Source organism: Bubalus bubalis, chromosome 21, assembly GCF_019923935.1.
Source record: "Bubalus bubalis isolate 160015118507 breed Murrah chromosome 21, NDDB_SH_1, whole genome shotgun sequence".
NCBI lineage: Eukaryota > Metazoa > Chordata > Mammalia > Artiodactyla > Bovidae > Bubalus > Bubalus bubalis.
Window position 1 is genome coordinate 35,064,029 of NC_059177.1, and position 17,828 is coordinate 35,081,856.

The 17,828-nt window shown below is 38.5% G+C and overlaps 1 protein-coding gene across 19 annotated transcripts in view; it reads right to left on the reverse strand.

The window, feature by feature from the left end:
- Positions 1-17,828, reverse strand: part of SLC25A26 (solute carrier family 25 member 26) — a 148,711-nt gene that overhangs the window by 35,620 nt on the left and 95,263 nt on the right. The window lies entirely within an intron of this gene.

Sequence of the window (17,828 nt, forward strand, 5' to 3'; positions counted from 1 at the left end):
AACAACCCTGTGAGACAGGTATCATTACCATCCCCATTTTACAGATGAGGGATGGAGATTCAGAGATGCTGTTTAACGTGCCTGAAGACAAAGAGTTAAGAAGAAGCCCAGACCATCTGACTACTAGTCTACCTAAAAGACACCCAAACTGGATTTATCTGCATATAAATTCACCCCCAGTATAATCCATGTGCTTTTAACTAAATCTTCTAAAATTCTAAAAAAAGGACCTTCATGATTCCTAAAATAAAAATACCTGAACTCCAGGGGACCTCCCCAGTAGCCTAGGTAATCTCCACGCACTGTGTACTGGTCCTGAGAAAGAGATGATTCTGCTCAAGCAGACTATGGCCCCAGTACTGCTGCTCTGTATCCAGGTCAGTTGCCAGTGAAGAGTAAATGTGGACTCTGACCAGTAACGTTAGGCACAGGGGTGGGTGTGTGAGTGGGTGGGTATGTGCGTGGGTGTGTGTGCATAGACCACAGTGTTGAAGGGAATAATGAGTATTTATCTTCCCATGAATTAAGAGTGCTAACTTATTTCTAAAATACTTATATTTAATCAGAAATTAAGAGTCTAGCATCAGCTTCTTTCTCTGCTTGAAGAAATAATGGCCCTGGACTTGACAGTGTCCACAGAAAGAAATTCGGCCTTCCGTTCAGGCAGGAAATGGCAGTGAGGAAAACAATAAAAATTAAAAAGCCTATGTCACTAAACTAAATTGACAAACTAAGAGTCTCAGAGAAGTCTGTCATCTTCATCATTAAGCAGCACCCCATCCTGTACATCCAAGTACCATAACAGGAGGTAAATTTAGTTGAGTTTTTGTTACCAAACCATGAAAGAATCTGACACCGTCCATTCTGGCTCTAGAGTGCTGTATTTTCAATTATATTATCAAAACCCAAAGAAACTGACTGTAGTTTTCTTTTTCTTTTCTCGGCTGTACTGCACACTTGCGGGATCTCAGTTCCCCAACTAGGAATCAAACCTGGGCCCCCTGCAGTGGAAGTGTTGAGTCCAAACCACTGGACCACCATTTTTTAAAATTTATAATATGTAACAAAATGCCAAAGAGGACTAACAGTTAGTGGGATTATTGTTTTGGTTCAGTTGCTAAGTCTTGTCTGATTCTGTGACCCCCGTGAACTGCAGCACACCAGGCTTCTCTGCCCATCACTATCTGGCAGCTTGCTCACACTCATGTCCACTGAGTCCCTGATGCCATCCAACCATCTCATTCTCTGTTGCCCCCTTCTCATGAATGGCAAACCACTTCAGTATTCTTGCCTTGAGAACTCCATGAACAGTATGAAAAGTGGGATTATAGATGATTTTAATTTTCTTCTTTGTGCTGTCTCCTCCCAAATGTAAATACATTATACTTTAACAAGAATGTACATATGTCACAGTTATAAGATGAAAAACACCTTATAACTTATTGCAATGGTCCACGCTAGCTTAGGAGAAGGTGATGGCTCCCCACTCCAGTACTCTTGCCTGGAAAATCCCATAGATGGAGGAGCCTGGTGGGCTGCAGTCCATGGGGTCGCTAAGAGTCGGACACGACTGAGCGACTTCACTTTCACTTTTCACTTTCATGCATTGGAGAAGAAATGGCAACCCACTCCAGTGTTCTTGCCTGGAGAATCCCGGGGACAGGGGAGCCTGGTGGGCTGTCGTCTATGGGGTCGCACAGAGTCGGACACGACTGAAGTGACTTAGCAGCAGTAGCAGAATGCTAGCTTTCCTCACTTCTTGATTAAAATTAACCCATAAAACTACATTGTCTGTTATTGGCACTTTGTATGGCAAAACCAGTACAATATTGTAAAGTTAAAAAAAAAATAAAAATAAAGAATGATAAAAAAAAAAATAAATAATACCAGATTTTGAATACTACAGATGGACATTTTGCCCATTTTTCTCTATTAAGAGTTATTCATTAATCTGTTACTTCAATTTAAAGAAGTAATTTTGAAATCACACATTTGAAATGGCCAAAACTATTCCACAAAGTATTTATTTCAAAAAGTCAGCCGACAGTAAATCCCAACTTTAAAACAAGATTAACTGACAATCTCAGGTAATTAAATGCGCTATAAATGCTTGAATAATTAAATGTATTTTTGACTTCTGGTAACGAAATATCCCTCATAAGATAAACTCCTGATGTGTGAAAATGTTTCAAACATTCTTCAAGTCAAGTTCATATTGAATGTGTCTTGTCATTTACAATATGAAGAAATAATGAAAATGTGTTCCACACATGTTATAGTAGTACTGCCAGCAAATATGGCTCCACAGCTAAAACAAACACTCCCAACTACTACAGAACATGGGCCGGTCAGAAAGCGAGTTCCCTCCCCAGGTCTGGTTTGCAGTTTCAAAACAATGATGTTTCTTCAAAACGTGGAATTTTAAACCCTAAACAGATGTAAGCTGTTATTCTAAAATGTTTTATAGATGAAGAAAATGAATAGCTGCACTCAGAGGTCTTGTATTCCAAAACACAACATACCCATTTTATTGCACCAAAAGTTACAAAAATGGCTCACTGTTGTGACCTTTTTAATGCCTCCATTTAAGATGTTTTGTTTGAATAAGGCTGTTAAGACCCAGGGCACTAATAAGTGAGCAGCAGTAAACCCAACTACCATCAAAGACGCAGATGTAGAGGGGGGGAATCTGCTAGAATTCACCATGGATTCCACTGGTAATAAACACAGCAATAATTCTACACAAGAGTGCATGTAAGGATTCCATGTGAAGCAGAGAAAGTGAAAGCTGAATGGTAAACAGGGCAAGGAAGTGTTGGGCATTACTAATGAAATGAAGGTACAAAAATTACATTATGGGCACATTTTACCTATTACCAAGTGTTTCTACTAGAATTATCCTCGAAGCCAATCAGTGCTGACAATCCTGTGATCTTAAATACCTATAACACTATAGTCCTTAATCAAATAATGTGATTTACAATATAACTGAAGGAATATGAAGATATGATTTCTAAAGTCTCATCTGCTCTAGAATTCTGTGTCTCAATAATCTTCCAAATAATTAACAGAATACTAACATGTTAAAAAAAAAAAAAAAAGACTTGATTGTAAGCTGCAAAGAACACAATGGATCCTACAAGTGACCCAAAGGGGAGTCTCCTTTCTGTTGCAAGACAGTGTCCAAATTTCTGTGTTTGATTTCAGGTTTTCCATTCTAGTGTTGCAAAGATAATAAGGCCAGTTCTCCTGTTAAATATTCAAGCCCAGTGTAACCAAGGACAAATGAATCTGAAGATCAGAAAGTACTTTTCCCCAAAGTGACTACTATTCTTTTATAACAAAAGAGAGAGAGACTCATTCAAATCCAGTCTGCTAGCATTTGACATACCAGCAAAGAATTCTAACAATACATATTGATTTTTTAAATTTAGCAACTATAATTCACTTATACACAACTATATATAGAGAACAGAATGTATACCTAATAAAGGAAATTAACCTAGAAGTAGAAAAAATTGACTCACCCCTCAGGTCTATAAACCATACTAAAATTCTGGAAATACCTTTCCAAACAGCACTAAGTAGACACAAGAGTAACAAAATCTAAATCAGGGAAGAAGATGACGGTGAGCAGTTTGATTCTCAAGTAAAAAGTTAATCTCAGAGGCAAAAGCACTAAGAGTATTAAAACTTGTACAAATATACAGTAAGCAAAAGAGTGCGGTAGTGGCAAAAATATAGTGGCAACAACACATACAGACAATGGAACAGGATGAAGAGTCCGGAATTAAACCCTTGCCTATATGTTCAAATGATCTCTAACAATAGGGCCAACACCAGTCAATGGGGAAAGAACAACTTCCTCAAAGACTTCCCTGGTGGCTCAGTGGTAAACAGTCTGCCTGCAATGAAGGAGATACAAGAGACACGGGTTTAATCCCTAGGCCAGGAAGGTCCCCTGGAGTAGAAAATGTCAAGTCATTCAACTATTCTTGCCTGGGAAACCCCATGGACAGAGGAGCCTGGTGGGCTACAGTCCATGGAGTCGCAAAGGGGTTGCAAAGAGTTGGACACAAGTGAGCGCACACGCACGCGCACGCACACACACACACACAATGTCAGGAAAATGGATATACACATACAAAGGAATCAAGTTTGAGCCTTACATTACACCACATACAAAAAGTAACTCAAAATGAATCAAAGGAAAAAAAAAAAAAGAATAAAAGATCTAAAGGTAGGACCTAAAACCATAAAACTCCTAGAAGAGGGAAAAAAACTTCAAGATATTAGCTTTGGCAATTATTTCTTGAATATTACACCAATCCACAGGTAACAAAAGTAAAACTAGACAAACCAGACAAAACTAGACAAACAACTACATTAAAATTTCAAACTTTGCATCAAAGGACAAAATCAACAGCTTGAAAAGGCAACCTATGGAATGGGAGGAAATATTTTCAAATCATCCATCTAATAACAGGTTAATATTCAGAATACATAAACAACTTCTACAACTCAACAGGAACCAAAACATCCTATTTTTCAAATGGGCAAAGGATCCGACTAGACGTTTCTCCAAAAAGATATACAAACAGCCAACAAGCATATGAAAAGATATTCAACATTACTAGTCATTAATAGTAAAAGAAAACAGAAAAGAAAATCAAAAGCAAAATGATATCATTGTGAAACTACTCTGAAAGAAAGAGGGAACACAAGAGAGGGAAAGAGGGAAGGAAGGAGACAAGTGTGGGCGAGGATGTGGGGAAACTGGAATCCCCAGGCTGTACTGGTGGGAATGCAAAACAGTGCCGCCACTTGCATAACAGTATGGAGGTTCCCGAAAAGACTAACAATAATATTACCAAGTGATTCAGCAAGCCTACTTCTGGGGATATACACTAAAGAAGTGAAAGCAAAGTCTTAGAAAGAGATGTGTACATTTATATTCACAGTAGCATTATTCAAAATAGCAAAAAGCTGGAAGCAACCCAAGTGCCCAGTTACGGACAAAAGGACACCCAAAATATGGTATATACGTAACAACACAACACTACCCAGCCTTAAAAAGAAGGTAATTCTGACATTCTACAGAATAGACGAAACGGGAAGACATGACGGTAAGTAAAGGAAGCCGGTCAGAAGGAGACAAATACTGAAGGACCCCACTTACATGAGGTATCTCACACAGTCAAATTCACAGACAAACACAGTAGACTGGTGGCTGCCAGGGGGGGCGCAGGGGGTGACTGGGACAAGATGGGAAAGGCGAGTTGTTGTTTAATGATTATGAAAGAAGTCAGAGTCTCAGGTTTGCAAAATGAAGTGTTTTGAAGACAACTGCAAAACTATGTGAAAACAATACAACTGAACCATACACTTCAAAATGGTTAAAATGACATGTATTGTATTTTATTACAATGTTAACAGTTTTCAAAGTTTTTAAATAATACTGTTACTAAAAAGGCAAGTCACAGAATGAAAGGAAATATTCACAAAACACATACCTTAAAAAGAACTTCTATTCAGAATAAAAAACTTTAACAACACAAAGAAAACAAACAACAAAGAAAAAAAACCCAATTTTTTTAAATGCACAAAAGACTTGAACAAGCACTTCACAAAAAAAGTTATACAATTCACTAATATAAGCACAGGGAAGATAGTCAACATCATTAGTCATCAAGGAAGCGTTAATCAAAGCATATTGAGAAAACAATCCAGTGTTTGCCCCTACTAATGTTAAATGCACAACTTGGAAATTCCACTCTTAGGTATAGCCAAAACCAGGGACTTAAACAGATATGCTTACAACAATCTTCACTGCAGCAATATTGACAATAACCAAATAACCCAAATATTCATCAACAAATTCATCAATAAATAAAATGTGATCTATCCATATAATGGAATATTATTCCATCATAAAAAGGAATGAAATTCTGATACACACATGCTACAATATAGATGAACCCTGAAAACATTACGTGGAGTGAAGTCAGTCAGACACAACGAACAAATATTATATGATTCCATTTATATGAAATAGCTAGACTATGCAAACTTAGACAAAAACTAGTTTAAAAGTTATGGGACTCAGGAAAGAGAACAGTAGGCTGAGCTCAGTAGCTCAGTCGTGTCTGACTCTCTGTGACCTCATGGACTGTAGCCCACCAGGCTCCTCTGTCCATGGGATCTCCCAGGCAAGAATACTGGAGTGGGTTGCCATTTCCTTCTCCAGGGGATCTTCCCAACCCAGGGATGGAACCCATGTCTCCTGCATCTCCTACACTGGCAGGCAGCTTCTCTACCACTGCACCACCTCAGTTGAGCAACCACAACTCTCATATTTTGCCAGTGGGAACTTAAAATGGGACAGTCCCTTTCAAAAGGAGTTTGCTGAGCTTTTATTTGATCCAGAAATTCCACTCCTACGTATTTATTCAAGAGCAGTAACAATGCATATCTGTGATAAGATCGGTACATGTATGTCAAAGTAGCCTTAATCACATAGGTAACGACCATCAACAGAAAAAAAGATATATAAGTTGTGGTATATACATACAATGAAACATTAGGAATAAAGTGGAAAGAACTACTGATACATGCTGTAACACTGATGATTCTCACCTACGCTATGCCGAGGAAAAGAAGCCAGACCCACAAAAAGGATTTATACTGCAAGACTCTATTTATAGAAAGCTCTATGGAAAGGGAAAACTAACCTGATGGGAAGAGTAACTGGGATGGGATATCAGAAAACATTCTAGAGATATGGAAATATTCAATATCATAATAGGGTGTGGATTACGAATATATCCTCTTTTGAAAGTGTGCATCTATGATGTGTGCATTTCAATGTATACAAATGCTATCTACAAATACACTATGAAAAATACAATAGCAGTGAAGAGTGGGTTGAGATAAGAGATGAATAAAAATGACAGATTACTGGTAACTGTCAAAGTCTGATGATGAGCACTTTGGGTTCATTATACTATTTCTTTACCTTATGTATGACTTAAGTTTTTATTAAGTGAAAAAAAAATGTAAAAGTAAAGTGCAACTGTTGTTGTCTAGTCGCTAAGTCGTGTCTGACTCGTGCAACCCCGTGGGACTGTAGCCCACCAGGTTCCTCTGTCCATGGGATTTCCCAGGCAGGAATACTGGAGTGGGTTGCCATTTCCTTCTTCAGGGGACCTTCCCGACCCAGGGATCAAACCCGTGTCTCCTGCATTGGCAGGCGGATTCTCTAACACCGAACCAGCATGGAAGCACAAAGCACAATTCACTTCTCATTATCAAAATCCATATACTAAATTAAAGCAGCCTAGAACTAAAAGTCGAAAAGCGCTTCCCATCTCCAGTTAAACCAAAGTTAAGTGACATTAATAGTGTGGGATATAGCTTCTCATTTATCTCAACAAAGGTTTTCCCTCAATTAAATAGTACACATATAGTTCCAAAATTTAAATTCTTCCCTAAACAATGTCTCCATGGAGATATCTCCATGATTATCATTTCTGATCAATGCATAGTATTTTATAATATTTAACTATCCCGTGATGGTTCATGTCCAATTACCTTGCTTAGAAGATACTATTTTGTTTAATCATTCATTTCTGATACACAGGAGATTCTAGATATATCATACAGATTATAAATATATAATTTCTCAAACATATCTAATAACAACATGGAAGGCTAAGGTCCAACATTAACCCTTCATCAACATAATCACCCTTATAAACGCCTACTGTTAACATTCAGGAAAATCAGAGCACAAAGATATCTTCCATGAGCTATCATTTAACAAACTAATCAAAAGGAAAATGACATTATCACGCTGGCTTTCACATATCCGGTGAATAATTCTAACACAGCAGTCAGCATTAACTGACTCTAAGCAAATGTTCAACATTTGCATTAAGGTTTAATCCTGCTTCCAGCGATCTATAAACAATTACTTATGCAACGGAATTATGGTATCGAGAATTACCAATATATGTCTGACTTATGGAATGTAAAGTCACAAGTAGACACTAGTTGCAACCAATTAAAAAAAACTTTTTGTTAGTTGGGACTCTTAAGAAATAAAATTAAAAATATTTTTTTTAAGTTTTCCATTTATTTTTAAGAAAGTTAAATAAAATCCATCTTTATATAAATATATACACACAGGGGCTTCCCTGGTGGATCAGTGGTAAAGAATCTGCCTGCCAATGCAGGAGACACTGGTCGATCCCTGATCCAGGAAGATCCCATATACCGAGGGGCAACTAAGCCCTCGTGCCGCGACTGCTGAGCCTGTGCCCTAGAACCCAGGGGCCGCAAGCACCGAGCCCACCGGACAGCTACTGAAGCCTGCACGCTCTAGAGCCCGTGCTGTGCAGTAAGGAAGCCACTGCACGAGAAGCGTGCGCACTGCAACCAGAGTCGTCCCTGCGCACCACAGCTAGAGAAAGGCGCGCGCAGCAACAGACTCAACACACCCAAAATCAATAAGTAAGTATACACACACACTGATTCCTTTCCATTTATTTTCACTGACTTCTTTAATGAAATACAGATAACCCCATAAGTCTTCAGGTATCAGGTACTAGAACAACTCTCGGTAATGAAACCTGAAATTTTCTTTTTGAGTATAAAAAGCAAAGGACGTTCATTTTCAGTTCTTCACGGAGTCACTCCCAACAAGTTAGGCAGTGTTGATGTAAGGCTTCTAAGAAAACAGCCAGAGAGTAGTTGAGGGAGGTGCCTGAGACCCAGAATTTCAAAATCAGAATTCCTGTCAAGATGTGAGAACTCTGGCACAGGGTCAGCAAACAGATGTTCTCAGTTAGCATTTGCATGCAACTTTAATCCCTTACAAAATATAATCAGGTTGTTCTTGAGATGTTTTTCTGTGGCTGAGAATGGCTTTAGCAAGAAGGGTTTGGCTGTCTCTCCCACCTACCACTCCCTCCTTCTCATCCAGCAGCCCATCTTGCTCTTGACTCAGAAAGCAACTAAAAATGAGTAACCAATCCCTCAAGAAGTTCTATAATACAGAGTATATTATTTAACTTACTACATCACCAACTGTCCTTGGTAACTAAGGCACACTTACTTATCTGGGTTTTGCTCCTTTCTGAAGCAATCTGGTGTTTGGTAATAAAGATGTTGTGATTGATGGCTTTCCAAATTCTCAGAAAAATTAGATTAATACAATTTAAAAGACTAACCAGGAGCAATAAACACCTCACCTAATATTCAAAACATCTGTATGTGTGTGTGGGTTAAGTCACTTTAGCGGTGTCCAACTCTTTGCCACACTATGGACCACAGCTCACCAGTCCCCTATGTCCATGGGATTTCCCAGGCAAGAATAACGGAGTGGCTTGCCATTTTCTTCTCCAGGGGATCTTCCCAACCCAGGGATCGAACACATGCTTCTTGGTCTCCTGCAGTGATAGGCGATTTATTTACCACTACTGCATAGGTACATCCTTTGGGTAGGCAAAACAACTTGAGAAGAATTATGAAAAATAAAGACAGGTCTGTACAGTGGTTAGGCTGTGCACTAACCACTCGCGCCCTCCACCTCTCCCTCCCACTTCCTTCTTTCCTCTCTCAGCAACTCCCTCAACCTCGCCAAAATAATCCAATTGTAGTAAAAGCAAATTCAAAAGCAGCCCCGTTATCATAAAGTGACAACCTGGAGCCTCAGCGTAAGTAGGGCGTTGACCAGCCTACAGTATGGTCAGAAGGAAGAGAGGCTGGAGGAGCAGAAGGAAAGAGGGCAGTAAGCTTGCTACGGGCAGGAAGGCAGAGGTGTCCACTTACCTCTCATCATCTCCCACTGCCTGGCCTGACGGTGCTCAGTAACTATCTATTACCTAAGTGAGTACAAGAAAGGCAAAGGAATGGAAGAAGACAAGGCAGAAAATAAGGCTGGTGGCAGGATAACGGTAGAGCTCAGGCATTCTGGTTCCTAGTCCAATGAATACTCTTTTCATTCATCGACAATTAACTTAAAAGTATTCGTTACAACGTTTTGAGAGCTGAATAATGAGAAAAAAGTGAGTATCAATTAAATACAAAAGGGAAAAAAATAAAAACAGATCCCATTCATTCTATTTGTTATGTAAGTCAAAAAGACAAAATATGCAAGTACACAAACACACACATCCCAGGAAACAAAAACTTTTGAAAGCCACTCTATGCATGCTTCTCCACTTATCTCTTATCATACCATTTATGATAGCAGAAAACAGCATTAAAGCCCAGGTGTTGAGAACTATAAATAATCTACTTTGTACAACTGAAAAGAAGCTATGCTTCCAGCAGAATGATCCGGGGTAGAGTTTAAGCCATTAGATAAATGAGTGTAATGAACTACCGAGGACACTGCCCCGACTTACTGGTTACCTTTCCTTCCAGTTTGGTTGCGTAGGTTGGGTCCTATTACATAATCTGTGAATACTCCACCATAGGTATTTAGTGTTTAATTACAACACTAGCTTCTGCTTATCAGTCAGTTAAAAGATTAGGAGAAAAAGTAAGACTTTAGGGTCTGAAACAGACTTTTCTTTAAAGATGGGGGAAAAAACTTCTTATCTAATAAAAAAAAAGGAACAAAAAATAAAACCAGATTTTATCGGTCAGCCTTGCTTCAGTATCAAAACAATCCTCAAATCTCAGAGGGCGCATTAGACGTTGTTTTCCTATTCACATGACATGTCAGCTGTAGGGTGGCTGTGGCTGCCCCAGGCTATAGCTATTGCTCCATGTCTTCTCACAGTTCAGTTCAGTTCAGTTGCTCAGTTGTGTCTGACTCTTTGCAACCCCATGGACTGAAGCACTCCAGAATTCCCTGTCCATCACCAACTCCTGGAGCTTGCTCAAACTCACGTCCATTGAGTCAGTGATGCCATCCAACCGTCTCATCCTCTCATCCCTTTTCTTCCTGCCTTCAACCTTTCCCAGCATCAGGGTCTTTTCCAATGAGTCAGTTCTTCACATTAGGTGGCCAAAGTATTGGCGCTTCAGCTTCAGCATCAGTCCTTCCAATGAATATTCAGGACTGATTTCCTTTAGGATTGACTGGTTTGACCTCGTTGCAGTCCAAGGGACTCTCTCAAGAGTCTTCACCAACACCACAGTTCAAAAACTTCAATTCTTCAGCACTCAGCTTTCTTTATGGTCCAATTCTCACACCCATACTCTCACACCCATACAGGACTACTGGAAAAACCATCACTTCGACTCCAAGACACAATCAGAAGGAAAAGACCTTACCTAAGACATGCCATTCTCAAGGCAAATGGCAGAAGCTAGAGGGCTGATAGAAACTTGTTATGCCCCTTGTAGCTTTGCTCAGAACTAGAGCACTGTCACTTTCACATACATTCACTGAGCAAGCTAAGTCATGATCTAAACATGACGATGGGGCAGGGAGGCACTGCAAATCATGTAACCACAGGCAGCGAAGTGTAACAGACCATCTTACAGGGAAAGGTGCAGAATGGAGAACTAGGATTTAACTTATCCCACAGATCTTCCAACTTGCATGCTGAATGCTTTTCTCCCCATTGTTGGTAAGACTGAGCAAAAGTGCATACTCACAGCTGTTAAGGAAAGAAAAAATGACCAATCCAGGCTTGAAGAAGACTCTGAGAATATGATGACATGAACTCACCCCCTTTAACCCCATTCTATTTTCAGTCTATATGCTGCAACAACAGGTATAGGCCTGGAGCCTGCAGGCAGCTAAATGAAATTGAGGGCTTGGATCCCTCGGATGGTAGAGGAGAGAACTAGAAAATGTTGCATTTTTTTTTTCTTCCCTCCGAGCTGGGCCTAGTGCCTGGGGACCAGCCTCTTGGAACAAGCCTGGAACAAAGATTGTAAATTAATGCTACTAGAAAAAGCTGGGTCCATGGAGATCTGATGATCCTGGGATAGGAGGAAGGCATGTCTTAAGTAGAGGCCAAGACCAGAACTGGACCCTGATGAGCTTTCAAGGAAGATATGACCACATATAAGCAGGCTGAGCATCTGAAAAGACAGTGACTGGTCAGAAGAAAGGGGGCAAACCCACAACTAAACAGAGCTGCTTGAAGTGAGAGAGGTCAATATGGGTCAGAAAAATAATAAAAAGAATTTAGGGAGATTTAACCACAGCATAGAGAAGTCTTCCTGCATCTAAAAACAAGAGTTTCCAAATAAACCATACAGTATATAAACTGAAGGAAAGGATGAAGTGTGGCAAGGGTCCAAATTTGTGGCCTGGAAAGTCAAATGGAAAAAAATAGCTCAAAGTAGCAAAACAGAAATCATGATAGAAAAGATAAGAGATCTGGAAGATAGATTTAATGAGAAGAACAGCAGTTCTAGCAGAAGAAATATGAACAGATAGAGAAGAGACAATAACAGAATACATAGCAGAAGAAACTTTGCTTAGACCAAAAAAAGACCTTAATCTTCAGATTCAGAGAACTCACTTTACCCTAGACACAAATCTCGGCATAACTATGTAAATTCCTGAACTGTTTCAGGAATTTAAGAAAAGAAAAAAATGTGAAGCTTACAGGTAACAAGACCTTATAGAGGAGAGAATTAAGAGAGGCATCTGACTTCTCATGTGCAATGCAGGAAGCTATAGGAAAACTCTAACAAACTACTGAAAGGAAAACAGCGATGCCAAACACCACGTCTAGCAGGTGAAACAGATGGGTGGATACTCAGAAAATGGACCACCCATCAGCCTCACATAGAAAAGTATCTGTGAAAGAATTCTGACTGAAGAACAAATGGATTAGAACAAAGACCCTCTAAGGGAGGACATCAGAAAGAGCAAGAAAATGCTTTGCTCTTGCACTTGCTTCCTCTCCCTATATCCAGTTTCATGTCTCTGTATCAACTCCGCTGACTCGACTAACCATAAGAAAGACAAACACTGCGAAGGACAATTGTACATCTAATTCTAGGAAGCTATCAATTATAAGGCACATCTTAATTTCAAAGGTGCTAAAAAAATTGCTTTTTAGAATTATGAAATATGAAAGTTTTATATACAGTTTAGTCCAAGTTAGTTATTATTAACTGTCTGGCAGCATGTAATCAGAATTCTTGAAACAAAACATACATACAGCAAAGCAGTATCTACTAACCACTGAACTAAAAGTATTAAACTGTCTCAGGAAAATCCAGGAGGTGAGAGAGGGACTACAAATAGGAGTAAAAGCATCCTACAGATCCCAGCTAGGTATGAGTGAGGCAAAAGAGTAAAGTATTCTCAAGTTCTCACTTTACTGAGAGGGGGGCATGGAAAAGGTATAAAAATGAGCACGTCATACCGAAGTCAAGCTGTGGGGGAGAAATTACTAGTGTCTTATGTTCAAATAACCGTAAGTAAATATTTCTAATGATGAGTACAGAAAAGGTAATTACTCATGGCATGGAAATGTGTAGGAAAATTTTTAAACAAGAACCACCACCAAAAAAAAAAAGTATAAAATAACTTGATCAAACCAGCAAAAATAAAAAGGAAATAAAGAAACCAAAAATTAAAATGCATAATTAAGCAAGTTAAAAGAAAAATTATTTATATAACAGGTGGAGAAAGAAAATTATTCCATTATAAGACCCAGTTATATTGTTTAAAATAAAATTATAAAGAAACACTTAAAATAAAAGGACAGGCACAGAAATTAGGTTTAGAAGGTTAAAATGACTAAATGGTATGTTGTTAACTGTTATTATGTAATGATAAAAGCCATGATTTATGAACAGGCCGTATCATAAACCTATACCCAACCAAAACCTTAGCAATTAAATGAACAAAAAACTAAAACTAGATAATACTGCCATCAGCCAAGAGTATTAGTCAACATTCCTTAAAGGTTGTGAACAGAGTAAGACAAGAAAATAAACTAACCAATAGGAACACAAGAGGAGAGGAAAGGAGAAGGAAAAAGAACCCTTACTCTCACGCCATAGAAAGCCCAAGAGTTTCTAGTAAAACAGTTCTGGGTTTAATCAAAAAATTGGGAAATATGACTGCTTACCGAGAAACTTACAAAGTCAATAGCTTTTAAAACTGTTTTACCCATAAGCTCCTAAAAAGAAAAAAGGGGGGTGAGGATGGTGCCCATTCACAATAGTAACAAAACCTATGGATAAATTCAAGAGGTATATGAGGACTTCCCTGGTTGGGGCAGCAGATAGGAATCTGCCTAGCAATGCAGGAGGCACAGGTTCAATTCCTGGTCTGAGAATATTCCACATACCAGAAGCAGCCAGGCCCATGGGGCAGCCAGGCCCATGTGCCACAATCACTGAAGCCCAGGCACTCGAGGCCCGCAAGCCACAACAACTGAGCCTACGTGTCGCATCTACTGAGTCCACGTACCCTAGAGCCTACCAGCCACAATACTGGGCCTGTGTGCTGCAGCTACCGAAGCCCTCTCACCTCAAGCCTATGCTCCACAACAGGGGAGGCCACTGCAATGAGAAACCCACTCACCGCAACAGGAAGGCCCCATTCGCTCCAACTAGAGAAAGTCTGTACACAGCAACAAACACACAGCATAGCCAAAAAACTGATCTAGGATTATGAACAGAACTACAGAATGATTATCAGAAGACATCAAATAAGGTCTGGAAAAAATGCAGAAACTACACTGCATTCTTCTCAGTTTCCCCAAGTTTAATACATATATACTTAATGTAACTTTCAGTTATACAGCAATCTTTTAAAAATTGTATATTGATTTTAACATATATAGGGAAGAAAATACACACAAGAACAGCCAAGAGTATTTTGAAAAACAAGAGCAAGGGGTGGGTGGGGGGAAGCAGAATTCATGTTCATATATCAGAATATACTTAAAAAGCAATTTAAATCAAATCAATACATTTGTAGCCTAAAAGTTTTTACTTTAATAGTTTTAATAGTTCTTTTTAGAACTATTAACAAAACAGAATAGTGAGCCAAGTATTAGGTTGGTGAAAAGTAAATGCAATTTCAGACTGTGAATTTTAAATCGTTATAAGTAGACACAAACACATCTTTGTTAATCAAAATAGGAACCATTACAGTCAACACATTTTTGCCAATGAGAAGTAAGTTTGTTTATTCATGTAGTGTTGAAAATCCATGCTTTGGGATTCAACCAACTCTTCAATCTGCCTCCTGCTGGTTGTGAAAGCATCTTCCCTGCAAAAAGTTGTCAAGATGATTGAAGAAGTGGTAGTCAGTTGGCTAGAGGTCATGTGAATACGGTGGATGAGGCCAAACTTTGTAGCCCACTTTGTTCAACTTTTGAAGCCTTGGTTGTGTGACGCTGGGTCACGTACTGTCACGGAGAAGCACTGGGCCCTTTCTGTTGACCAATGTTAACTGCAGGCATCGCAGTTTTCAATGCATCTCGTTGATTTGTTGAGCATACTTCTCAGATGTAATGGTTTCACCAGGATTCAGAAAGTTGTAGTGGATCAGACGGGTAGCAGCCACCAAATAGTGACCATGACTTTTCTGGTGCAAGTTTGGCTTTGGGAAGCGTTTTGGTGCTTCTTCTCAGTCCAGCCACTGAGCTGGTTGTACTATAAAATCCACTTTTCATCACACATCACAATCCAATATAAAAATGGTTTGTTGTTGCACAGAATAAGAGACGATATTTCAAAATGATTTTTTTTTATTTGCATCACCCATTTATCGAGCTTTTTCACCTTTCCAATTTGCTTCAAATGCTGAATGACCATAGAATGGTCAATGTTGAGTTCTTCGGCAACTTCTCCTGTAGTTGTAAGAGGATCAGCTTCAATGATCCTCTCAGTTGGTCATTGTCAACTTCCGATGGCCAGTCACTGCGCTCATCTTCTTGGCAAAACTTCTAGAACCATCACTGGACACACATTCGTTACCAGTTCCTGAGCCAAATGCACTGTGGATGTTGCAAATTGTCTCCACTAGTTTATGACCCATTTTGAACTCGAATAACAAAACAGCTCAAATTTGTTTTTTGTCTAACATCATTTCCCTAGTCTAAGATAAATATAAAACAAACAGAAATAAGTCATTAGCAAAAAAATATAAAGTGAGAAATATGCATTAAATTGATGTATAATAACATAATCACATTTAAGAATGTATTTCAATATCAAACAGCAAAGTTCAACAATGCAAAACTGCAATTACTTTTGAACCAACCTAATTATAATTTTCAACACATAAGAGAATTTAATTTATAAAAAGGTAAAGAAAGGTTCTAGTACATTACATCATGGGAAACTAGAAGACTAAAACAGAACCCCATCTCACTCCAGGCACAAAATATAAACACTAGACTAAAGAAGCTATCAGAAAAACTACTAGGGTTCAAAAATGAATTTGGTAAGGTTGTAGGATACAAAATATACAGAAATCTGTTGCATTTCTACAAACTAACAATGAACAATCAGAGAAGTTAAGGAAACAATCTCAGTTACTATTGCATCAAAAAGAATAAAATACCTAGGAATGAACCTACCTTAGGAACAAAAGATCTGTACTCTGGAAACTGTAAGACACTGATGAAAGAAATTGAAAATGACGCAGATGGAAAGATACATCATGTTCTTGGATTGGAAGAATCGATATTGTCAAAATGACTATATCACCCAAGGCAATCTAGAGATTCAAGGTAATCCCTACCAAGTTACCAATGGTATTTCACACAGAACTAGAACCAAAAAAACCTTTAAATTTGTATGGAAACACAAAAGACTCAGAATAGCCAAAGCAATTCTGAGAAAAAAACAAAACAACAAAAAGAAGGCAGAGGAATCAGGCTCCCTGACTTCGATTATACTATTAATACAAAGCTACAATAATCAAAATAGTACAGTACTGGCACAAAAAAGAAAGAAAGAAAGACAGATCAACGGAACAGAACAGAGTGCCCATGAACCGATACTCTGTGACAAAGGAAGCAAGAATACATAATAAATAGAGAAAAAGACAATCTCTTCAATAAGCAATGCTGAGAAAACTGGACAGCTACATGAAAAACAATGAAATTGGAATACTCCCTAACTCCATACACAAAAATAAACTCAAAATGGATTAAAGATCTAAACAGAAGACCAGATACTATAAAACTCTTGGAGGAAATTCCCAGAAGAACATTCTATAATATAAATCACAGCAGTATCTTTTTTAATATATCAATTTCCTTGAGTAATGAAAATTTTTTTTAATTTAAAATGGGACCTAATTACACTTAAAAGCTTTTGCACAGCAAAGGAAACCATAAACAAAACAAAAAAACCCACAGAATGGGAGAAAACATTTTCAAACAAAGCAACTGACAAGGGATTAATCTCCAAAACTCATAAACAGCTCATACAGCCCCCAAAAACAAACAACTCAGGTAAAATATGGGCAAAGGACCTAAGCAGACACTTCTCCAAAGAAGACATACAGATGGCCAAGAAGAGCATGAAAAGATATTCAACACTGCTAATTACTTGAAAAGATGCTCAACATCGCTAATTATTAGAGAAATGCATATCAAAACTACAATGAAGTATCATCTCACACAGGTCGAATGATCATCATCAAAAATTCTACAGATAATAAATGCTGGAGACAGTGTGGATAAAAGGGAACCCTTCAATATTGTTGGTGGGAATGTAAACTGTTAGAGGCACCATGGAGAACAGCATGGAGGTTTCTCAAAAAAACAAAACAATTTACAACTATCACACGAACCAACAATTCCACTCCTGGGCATTTATCTGGATAAAAAATTCAAAAAGATACATGCACCCCAATGTTCACTGCAGAACTATTT